Consider the following 12154-nt stretch of genomic DNA (forward strand, 5'->3'; position numbering starts at 1 on the left):
AGCCATTCGCACCCCCGCCATCCAATACCAGTGGGTATTGAAGGAGGTCCTAGTAAGCTTGACCCAGGTCCTTGCAGGATCTATACACTGAACAAGGCAAGAACCTTACCAAACCATTCCAATAACCCCCGACCAGGTAGCAAACATATCTCTATATAGACCGTAGAGATATGAATGGTGTAAATCTTTTATTTTATATAGACAGTAAAATAACACCATGACACCATGGACAAATGATAAGGATGTTTCACCTTCAACATAAGAAACTAGTTATTAAAGTCATTAATACAAAACCAAGTAAAAAGTGCGAAAAGATGAAAAAACAAAAGTATTACACTAAATGCTTGTCTTCACCAAGTGATGTAAGAGACTTAGGCAAACATGGCCTTTGATTGTCAAGAACCCTTACTATCAATCTCGGATCCCGATACTACTACACACACTCTATGATGGATGATGGATGATGGTGGTGGATGTGGGTGTTGTGATGGTGGTGGAATGTGGGTGAAGTGGGAGAGAGGTGGTTTGCCAAGGGATGCCTTGAAGTGAACCAAGCACCTCTATTTATGGCCTTCACGGAAGCCCGGACACGACCCCGTGTCCATTGGGCACGGCCCCGTGTCCATCCACTTTCTCTTTCTTCATTAATTGCAGTTTGTCTGCATTAGTTGACCACGCCCCCGTGTCCGCTGGGCACGGCCCCGTGTGCAGAAGCGTATCTGTACTATCAAGATTTGCTTGGATTCTACGAATCTTAGCGTTGACCACGACCGTGTTGAGCTGGGCACGCCCCCGTGTTGGGAAATAGAAGCTCCTACAACTTTGTCTTTTCTGCAGACACTTGAGCACGCCCCCGTGTCCGCTGGGCACGGGGCGTGTTCAGCCTTCTGATCTCTTGGTTTTGCTTGGGAAGATGCTGTCGATGGGTCGGGCATGCCACGTTTATTCCTTTTCTTGTATTTATGTTAGATTTAGTTGTATTTTTGCTTCTTTTGTTCATTTGCGCTCATTTAATCCTGAAAATACAAAAGGAAGACAAAAGCACACTTTTTCCAACATTAGTACTAAAAAAGGGTTAGTTTTATGCCTCATTTGATGTAATTTATATGTTGCATTTTACACACATCAGTATGATTTCACAACATTCACGCAGTGGTTAACTCATCTGCATGAATTAAATATCATGCTATTTAGACCATTTATATTAGTAAATCAGGTGACCTTCAATCAAAATCAAAGAACTCACCTAGATCGGGTAAATCGATATTTAGCATTTCAATGCTTCTCCGGATTCGTTTTAGCCTAAATCGTCATGCATCGCCTTCACCAGTCACTTCTAATGCCTCTTGTCTATTTGGTTATCGAACATGAACTACCACCACTATTTTGGCAGCCCCCTTATCCTTTCTTAACCACCCCAAACAATACAATTCGTAAAGATGTTGATCGCCACTGTTTTTTCTCTGGTAAACTCTTTATCTCTCTAGTTGATCGACCATCACAAGCCACCGCTATATATCATCTTGCAATCCTTGATAGAACACCAAGATTCACTTACAGACCCACGTTTCATACACCTCAATTCAGCCCCGAAACACTCATTGTTGTCTTCCCGTTCATGATCTGTTTTGGCAGCCCTTACCGACACTTACCGTTTTTGTTTATACAGAGTTCTCAGCCCTGAAACACCTCTCAAACAAATGCAAAAAATCCCATCTCGCTGCTGCATCGTACCACATGATTTAGTCTCAAACAAATGTCAAATGTTGTTAAGAAATACACAAATCGAATTTCTATTCCAATATCTGTACAAAAAGCTAAAATGTTTGTCTAAATACACTAATAATACCTGGTCTGATCTTAACTTTGATCTGTTGTTTTGTAGTCTGCATCTCTCCATCTCATACAGTCGTTCGCACAATACTTTTAGTACTTTAGCTTTGTTCTAACAAACAAAAGGGAAACAAAAATCAGTATGCATGTTGTATGTTGCAGTACGTTTTTATTAAAATGATTTACCATATGTTGTGAGTGTTCATCTTGTATAGAAACTGTGAGGCCTGATGGGATATGTGTAATCCTAACGGCACTATTAGTAGTATTTGCATGCTGACCACCAGATCCTCCAGTCCTGTATGTGTTGATTCTTAAGTCCTCTTTTCTTAGTTGAACATCTACGTGCAAAATGCCACTTTGTTATGACTTATGTGAGTGATCACACATTTAAAAAGTGTGTGCCTCGTATATTTAACAAATTAAAAGAATATAAAATGGCAACTATTTTAGGAAGTCACAAATCACATCAGCTGCTTGGGGAAGGATAGCAACAGACACAACACTTGTATGAACATGTCCTGATTTCTCCGTGATGGGAACTCGCTGCAAATTGCAAAAAAAAAAATGCTAAGAAAAATGTCTTTTACGTTAGCAGCCAAATTCATCGAGTGAAATGGTGAAAAAAACCTGCACTCTATGAACTCCGCTCTTGAATTTTAGTTTTCCGTAGACATCTGCCCCGGATATTGTAGCACTCGCTTCCTGCGAAATAAAATACACTCGTCACGCATGACTCTTTGTAAAATGATCAAATAAAATCCTCCCATTAGCCAAAATAAAATAAAAATAATAAGAAAAAGAAGATTGACCTTGAATCCTTTCATATTTGAATCTGTGACTTCCACCACCTCAAATATCCAACCCTTTTTCTGAGAGTATCTCTCATACCTGGTGTAAATCACGTATCACAGGTCAGGAATCAAAAAGAGAGAGAGAGTGTGTCACACCCCAACCGATGGCGGAATCATCGGGGCATGGCACTGAGCGAAACAGATTGTCCAGAAGTTTCCATAACATTTATCATTACTATTCAATTTAAATAATACGTCCCATACCGTAACTCAAACAGTAAAATAAATTATTACAGACAAAAATCCAGGCAGATATTCTGTTCCGACAACTCAGATTTAAATAGACAGCAATTGTTTATCTGCTTCTAGAGACCCTTAATTTGACCACTACAGACAACTATTTGTTGGGCTCTAGAGCTTTATTCTAGCCTCCCTTTCCTAGCAGATAAGCATCTTAAACACATGTCACATACGTTAAAACAAATTCAATACATAAAAATGTAAAGGTGAGCATACAAGTTTGATAATAGCATAATAGAGTTCGAAATAGTTTACGCATAACCAGCACGTACACAGAGGAAAATGAAGCATGTTAATTATCGACATGGATCTATCGATACCAATGACTGCGGGTTGACTGCCGAGGCAGTTCACAATACATGATTACCACCGTAATCCATGCAAGTAATTGTCCTTAACAACCCCCGTGTGAACGGGTGCTGAGTCCAAACTATAGTACTATCGTCGTTAAGGCAGGTAGACAACATTCCACGTGTAAACATAACAACAAGCATTCATTTAGTCACGTAATACATGCGGTAACGGTTAGCGCTTAAAATGTTGCATAGTGTGTTCGATGTGATTTCGTATAAGTAACGTATGTAACACCCAAAAGTGCTAAAAGCAAAAAGGGATCGAGTATACTCACAGCGATTGATGGATTGAAGGGAGTGCTTGAGAGTAGGGTTAGCCTGAATAGTTTGATAGCATAACGATGAGTAATGCGTAAAACGGAAAATAAGTGTTGGAGGGTCAGACAGCTGGTCGATCGGATGGTAGTCCAATCGAACGGCTGACCGTTCGGTTGGCAGTCCGTTCGGACAGCTGTCCGGTCGGTCGGTAGGCCGATCGGATGGCTGTTCGAGTGGATTGTTTCTCCCTTTGAGAAGGATGTGTTTGTGTATGATGGTTTGACTTTTGAAGTTTTCGTTGTAGCATTAGAAAACATTGAAGTATCTTTACCTTTCAGGTCGGTCGATCGGACGGTTGTTCGATCGGCCAGCAACCCGATCGGTTAGGTACCTTTAGCAAGACAAGTTCTCAGCAGGGTGTCACCTGATCGGACGGCTGTTCGATCGGGTGGAACTCCTAGTGCATTGAACATGTTGAAAAATCGATTAAGTGTTGAAGTATAGTATCTCTTGATCCGAAGAGTAATTCGATCGGACAGTAGTACGATTGAACAACAGTTCGTTCAATACTAGTCTTCAAAATAAAATGATTAAGTGTGGGACCATGTGCTAGCCGATCGGCTGGTCAGTCGATCAGCTGACTGTCCGATCGGCTGGTTGTCCGTTCGGACAGCAGTCCGATCGGTCAGCATCTTGACCTGATCAGCCTATTCGTCTAACACTTGGGTGTTCTGATTGTTTGTCGTTTTATTGAGGTATTTTGACAACGAGTCAAACCATAGATCTCTCGTCCTTACTTGTTTCCCCCGATCGGACAGGAATCACCCAAATCCGGCTGGTGAACTGTTCGGAACGGAGTTTAACGTTTAACCCGAAATCGGTTAACCTCATGGATAGAATCCGGATCTTGAGCCATGCAACCACCGGAGTGATTTGTAAGCCGATACAGGCTCCGTTTCTATTAGTTTTGAAGGCATTGAGTGTAAAAGAGTTGAAAGAAAGTTGGAAAACCATCTTTCAATCCTTTTCACCGTGTAAATGTTTAGATCTATGAAAGATCTTTGTTTGTTTATGTGGAAATCGGCTAGATCCAAGTTATTCTTGGTGGATTGAGGCCAAAACATGAAGTTCTTCAAGAACACCATGATGACATCATCCTAGAACGCTTGAATCTTGATGATTTCACGGTTAAAAGTTAAGTTTTGAAAGATAGAAAGGTGTAGGAGTGCGTGTAGATCAAGAAAGTACAAGATTTAGGACGAAATCTTACCGGAATCTAGAGGAATCTGGGAAAAGGATGAGCTAAGCGTGCTGGTCGGACAGAGGTTTCCAAAAGTGGAAAGGATGACAATGACAGGGGTATTTATAGGATGCTAAATGAGGAAAGTGCTGGCCGATCGGCCAGGCAGCTCGATCGGACAGCCTGTCCGATCGGACAGCAGTCCGATCGGCTGGCTGTTCGATCGGCTGGTAGCCTGATCGATCAGCTGCACGATTCGAGTGTTCGGTGCGACGATTTTCGATATTTCAATTTCGATTGAGGATGGTACGAATACGATAGAGTTTCCTATTCAAATTACTTTTAATCCCAACTACTATATCAACCTACAAGCATCTATATCTCGCACTGTCTCTTCTCCACCAATTATCATAATTCGATTTCGATTGAGTTCGATTGAGTTTCGACTGCGTTTCGATTGATCACCACATATAGCATAAATAAACATGCACAAGTAACACATAAGGCACACACACACACGTATAATAACAACCAAAATTCACGTAATTCGAGTCTCGAGTTCGATGATGATTAGATTAGTTCGATTACTGATTAATTGACTTTATCGCATTGTTAGTTCCTATTATTCACAGTCGTAAAGCAATTCGTATCGAAAAATATAATTCGATTACTTCGATTGTAATTAATTACTCCACATAATACAACTAACGTAAAAACATAAAATAGACTAACTATAGTCAAAGAAGTCAACCAGGGATTGAGCAAGGAGAGACATATCGCAATTAGCGATCTTTTCTTCCTTTGACTTCAATCTTGACTTTGACTTTGACTATCGGAAACACGGGGTGTTACAGAGAGAGAGAGAGAGAGAGAGATGGCATTTTCGTCCCCAATTTCGTCTAAAAGTTTGTTTTTCCGCATCTGTATCCAAAAGGTTTGAAATACTGCTATTTTTATCCAGCTGATTAACTCCATCCATTTTTCTTTTTTAAGTTTTTATTTAGTAAGGGTATTTTGAATACTTGTACATTATACTAAATGCTTGTACATAAAGTGAAAGAGACCGCATTGCCCTTTAAGTTAACAAAAAAAGACAAAAATACCCCTGACTTGACGGAGAAAAATGACAAGATTTCAAACTTTTTGGATCTAGATGCGAAAAAACAAACCTTTGGACGAAAGTCGCAAAACCGGCCAAACCTCAGGGACAAAGATGGCAGTTTACTCTAATAATAATAACAATAATAATAATATTTCAGTGAAAAAACTAAATTCACATTTTAAAGATGTCCATTGCGAACAGTGAAGCCTCTTCGCCTCCAGTCCCTGATGTAAAATCAAAACTATTAAATTTAATAAGCAAGATTTGGTGTTACGTTCAAGAATGCTGTAATCTTCAATGATTGTGTTACCTGCATGAACTTCTAAATGCAATCTCTTACATCTGCATCATCCTTAGGCAGTAAAGACTTAAGCAGCAGATTATGCAGTTTTTGTTCTTCTTTTAGGGCTTGCTCTAGTTCTTCGTATGCCATGGCTTGCATGTCTTTATCTTCTTCACAATCGCACATTAGTGATTTTAAACTTTCAACTTCCTATGACACACAACATCAGTGTCAGATGCTACACATGACGGAAGAACTAATACTATAATATCATCCAGGATTCATCATGACTTGATTTTTAGAGAACTAAGCAGTTAATGCGGTAAAAAAATGGGATATCGGTCAAGGGCTGATATTTGAGATATAGGTTATCACGGTGGGTCATCGGTAAATTTAATTTCATGTAGAATTTATATACATAGCAATTTAACACTAACAATTCAGTATACTACTGATACTCTCTTACCATTACAAATTAATCTTGTACTTGCAAAACACTAACAATTGTAGCAAGTTGGAACTGATTAAGACTTAAAACACTAACAATTAACAACCAAGACTTAAAATGTTGTGTGCATTTTTAAGTGAAGGTAATCAATATTATTGGATAAAGTTTCAACCTTTTTCACAGAAACCTCAATTAACAACTAAATATAATCCTTAAAATGTTGATAGCCCATTACCGCTTACCTTTTGAGATTGTTTAACCATCCACGCAGCCCCTAAAAAACAATCAATTAAACACATGTGATGGTGATGGAGATTTTTAAGTGAAGGTAATCAATATTATTGGATAAAGTTTCAACCTTTTTCGCAGAAACCTCAATTAAGAACTAAATATAATCCTTTAAATCAAATATTCGCAGAACTGAAGATATGGGTGATGCAGAAATTGTAACCTGATGTTAGTAATGTCCAAAATGTTGAAGATATGCTAAAACTTCAGCCTTGATATGTCTTGTTTTGTCGAAAATTTTGAAATCAACTCGAAAAATAAGTAAAAGAACACAAAATACCAACGCATACATATTATCAGATAGAGAACATCAAACACGAAGCAACATTATCAAACATGAATCGATATTTGAAGAATTGTTACATGTTTGTTGAATCATTTGGAGAAGACAGTAATGGATCCAGTACATTGATGAATGAGAGGGAGGCTAGGGTTTAGAAAGTAATGTTATCCTCTCACCAGACAAATTGAAAAGACTAACAACGCCAAAAAAACTTCAAAGGAGAAAGCTTAAACCTACAAATCGGAAAACTGAGTTTAGTCATTACGTAATGGTTCTCATTTTAGGGTTGCTGTGAAAAGGGAAAAGATGCGATAACAAATGAAATGACAGAATAACATACAACAGTTTAAGAAAAGGATTAACAATAGCAAAATTTCTTACTGCTACTTGATGCGTTCATAGATAGTTCAACTAGAAGAACATGAATTTGATATTTAGGGTTTTTTTGAAAAGAAGCTTGGTGATTGTTGATGCGATTAGGGTTTGCGGTGATGAATGACTGATCTCTTCTTTGCAAAACAGAGAAAAACGGCCAAAACAATGGATATCAAAAACGTTTGAAAATCACTATCTTTAACCGGAACTATTGTTAATCTAACCTTGATTCGAATTGATGGAATGAAGATGGCGACAGAGAGGGAAGGAGGAGAATGAGAGAAACCCTAGAATATGAGGGAGAGAATAAGAGAAACAACGTGATTCAATTTGCCGCTCTAAGGGAGAATTGGAGAAACAATTAGATGCCACGTGGCATCAATGGTTTTGCTTTATTATGTGCATGTAATATATAACAAAATCCCTTTGTTCTTCTACTTACATTAGCCTATTTTAGCACAGAGCCCCATAACTTACTAACCCTCAAAAAGCATGTCAACTAATATGCTTAGGCAACTAAAACCACAAGAAGAAATAACCATTTAAAAAATAAACATTCACTTTGAATAAGCTTGATTGTCATACTTTTCGGTTATGCTCGATTATATAGAGAAATGATCTAGATCAAGTCATCAAGTGATACGTAAATGAATTTTGACTAATGATTTGTATCCGAAAATGGCACATACATATATATCAAGACAGTAATGCAAAATCATTCAAAAAGAAGAGAGACATAATAATATATCTATATATTCTAGACACCTATTCCTTTTCTTAAAACATAAACTCAAATTTACTCTACAGCAACACTTGTAGACAAAAACACAAGTCCCCATCCACTTGAGATTTCAACCTCTGTGCTTTGATTTCAATCAATTCTGCATAAGAACATTTAAAAACCTAGTTTTCCACTTAATAGAAACCGATCGTCCAATAACACAACATGATTTCCATTATAGGGTTGTTACTTAATCACTAACTTAAACTTTTGTCTAGATTTACTATTAGATGAACGGATGCACCACTTCTAGATAGAAATGATCAAAGTCAAAATTCATTGATCTCGGTCAAATCGGTCATAAATTTATAATCGAAAGTACGAAGATCAAGCTAAATCATATCAAAAGCGATGCAAACAAAATAAGAATAACACACACATTGTAATCAAATTCGCTTTCGATACAACAGACTACAAGATCAAATACACATACATACATACATACATACACACAAACACACATACACATATACACATATACACACATACACACATACACACATACACACATACACACATACACACATACACACATACACACATACACACATACACACATACACACATACACACATACACACATACATACATACATACATACAACGATCAGAATCAAATAAAAGCGAAAAAAGATTCAATTTTACCTCACATCGTAACCGTATGTTGTTTTATTCCCCTTTGTAGAGACATTAGGTCTAATGATATGAAAAATGAAAACGCAAGATGCAGAAACTTTAGATCCGAAAGAAACCCTAGTTAACCACTGAATAATCAGAAATTATGATAAGATGAAACCCAAATCAAATCAAATACCTTCGTTCATAGGAAAGTTTCTTCCATTTTGCTTCATTGAAGATGATATAAAAAGTCATTGGTCGGAAATTCATATGTGCTTCATTAAACCAACTAAAACAAAATGGCTAGCCATGATGCCTCCTCAGTTGGCCGACATTAGGGTTTCGCATCGATGTCCAAAACGGGTGAGTTTTAGGGTTTGTTATATGTGAGATGATTGAGAGGAGAAGGATGAGGATTCATACATGTTGAAATCGAATGAAACATCTGGCGATTAATTGAAGAGGAAATGGCAATGAAGAGCCCCGCAAGATGCAAAGATATGAAATTAGGGTTTAAAGAAGCGCGTGGAAAAGCCTTTTAGTTTTAGCGCTCAAAATCAATCAAGTTGGAACAATACAATGCCATGAGGCATAAGTTTATTTTGCTTTATTAGAAGTAGTAGATATTTTTTTAAAGGTGAATATTTATTAGAAAAGACCTAGCGAGTAGCTTAAAGAAAAATAAAAAAAAAATACATAAGAAGGGGGTTGATAATCCACTCGCTCCAAGTAATCTTACATCTACACTCTCTATTACTATACCATAGATATAAATCATGTAAAATATCTTCATAAAGAGTGGAATGCCCTTGACTTTTCTTACCAAACACCACCTCCTTCATGAATCTCCACAGAACCCACCAAAGAACAAATATAATTAAACCAATCAACTTCTTTTTATGCTTAAGAATTCGAAAGGTTAAGAAGCCACTCCATCACTTGAGAAGATTAAAATCCGAATTGGGAGACCAAACCAAGCTGCCACCAAGTTCCATAATCTCTCGACCACATCGCAACCCACTAAATTAGTTTTGAAAAAGTGTGGGGTTGATTAATCTCCATCAATTCTTAGTGCGTCCACCCATGCTCATACCTTCAAATCCAAATAGTTGATACGACCCACACGCTCATACCTTCAAATCCAAATAGTTGATACAAGCCACAACGTTTTAATAAATGGTTTGTCAAACACTCAAAAGATTTATGCATAAAGAAATTCAAAAGATCTATTATATATAAAGAGAGCAACTTGATTCTTAGAAAGTCATTCAAAATGGAAGGAAATTCAATATAATTAGAAAAACAAATAAAATTGTAATGATTTTTTCTGAACGACCAACAGAAGCCCGATCATCCTGGTAAACTCAATGGCAAAAGGTCATCCGCACTCGCGAATACAGATGACATTAGTGACACGGCATGCCACCATTCCAGAGGATACCCAATGCCCAAAGATCCACTGTGATAAAACCTTGGATCAACCTAGAGCAATTTTGTTCTATGAACGACTCGGACCCATAACCTCCACATTGGAAAGTCATGGGGCTGCCAATGCACCAGAAGATTATTACTATTAAATAAAATTGTAATTCATTTAAATTAAAAAAACATAAAATATTGTAACAATGTAGCTTATGTTGTCTTTTCTTACATATGAGGAATGAGGAATGAGGAATGAATAAATTAATAAGCATTTGAGGCCTTGAGGGTATGTTTTACCCAACCCATAACACTCATTTAAATTGCCATGTTAGAGAAGACATATAAAAATGGAGAAGTTTTGCCTTTTGTTTTTCACTTTTATTATCATGGTATGTGATCATTATTGACCAACTGACCCTACTCTTACAAATCAAACACCCATTATACGTTGGGCGTTCATTTTAAAGAAAGTGAAAACACTTGTCAACAATCGAACATGCAATAAAATGCAAGTAAACAATTAATTAATTTGTGTAAAATATAGTTAATCTATCCACCTCTTTAATTATGCACTTTTATCTTCAAATTTTGAGTTATGAAATGGATTCAGAAGAAGTTTTTCCTCAAGATATTATTCCATATACATCTATCCTATCTAATAAATAAAGATTTTGTTTTGAAGAAAAAGTTTTCTACAATATTAAGATTTATTACTTACTTAAATCAAATTTTCCTCTTTAATTATGTAAACAAAATATATCCTATCTAATTATATAAACAAAATAATATATATATAAGTTTCGCAAATCATGTTCTCCAATTGACGTTTTCATTCTGGGCAATTTCTCTTTTACTTTGACGCTATTTAATTGAAAAAGTTACGTTCAACAATTTACATAATGAACGTTTAATAAAATATCAGCATGCCTTTGTCCCCTTGGCGTTTGACACGTTCGGCTCCTTGGCGCCGGAGGCAGTTCGGTTCTTGTCTAGAGTTCAGCGTGTGGTCCATAGCAACTTTTCGACCCCTGAGGGGCGGGGCTTTGTTTTTAGTAGATTAGGGTTTTCTATTCAGAAAGGGATAGCGGCGCAGTTTGTTGCTCGTCTACCTGCTATCCTTATGTAATTTGCCCTGATGATTGGAATAAAATTTGTGTTCTAAAAAAAAATAAAATAAAATAAAATATATATTTTAGGGTATTAGGTTTTTCTTTTAAAGTATTATCCATAAATAGATAACTAATAACTAATTAATAAATAAAATTATATTCCAAGCTTCAATTTCTTTGCTACTAATTACTGACAAGCTTCAAATATATATTTTTTCAAACCATTCAGTAGGTAAGATGCAAACATATATTGATTTATAGCCCTTACATAGTCTTTCTTCTCTATATCTCTTGATTGACTCCTACTTCCAAGTACTTTCTCCATGTTCGTCTTTGTTGATTCACTCATTAAGGTTAACTTTAAGGTTTATTTGTAAATGGATGGTGATCCCCTTCTATGAGTTTTGTGTTTCTAATTTGCAACTCAAAAATGGTAATTTTAAATTTGTGTTTGTTATTGGTATGAGTTTGGGTAATTTAAATTTATGTGTGTTATCGGTATGATCGTTTTGAATTTGTGTTTCTTATTCGTATGATCATAAGATTTAATAACGGTTTTCAAACTTGTAACCCACTCTTATATGACCATTGCCACATATTCAAAAAAAATTACAAATTATACCATGTTTCAAACATTCAACCTATGTTGCAACTTTATGATTTTTTTT

The 12154-nt window shown here is 36.6% G+C and overlaps 1 pseudogene; it reads right to left on the reverse strand.

The window, feature by feature from the left end:
• Positions 1-1793: 1793 nt before the first annotated feature.
• On the reverse strand, positions 1794-11811 carry LOC110931847 (annotated as a pseudogene).
• Between the last annotated feature and the right edge of the window lie 343 nt (positions 11812-12154).

Source organism: Helianthus annuus, chromosome 3 (genome assembly GCF_002127325.2).
Source record: "Helianthus annuus cultivar XRQ/B chromosome 3, HanXRQr2.0-SUNRISE, whole genome shotgun sequence".
NCBI classification, from domain to species: Eukaryota; Viridiplantae; Streptophyta; class Magnoliopsida; order Asterales; family Asteraceae; genus Helianthus; species Helianthus annuus.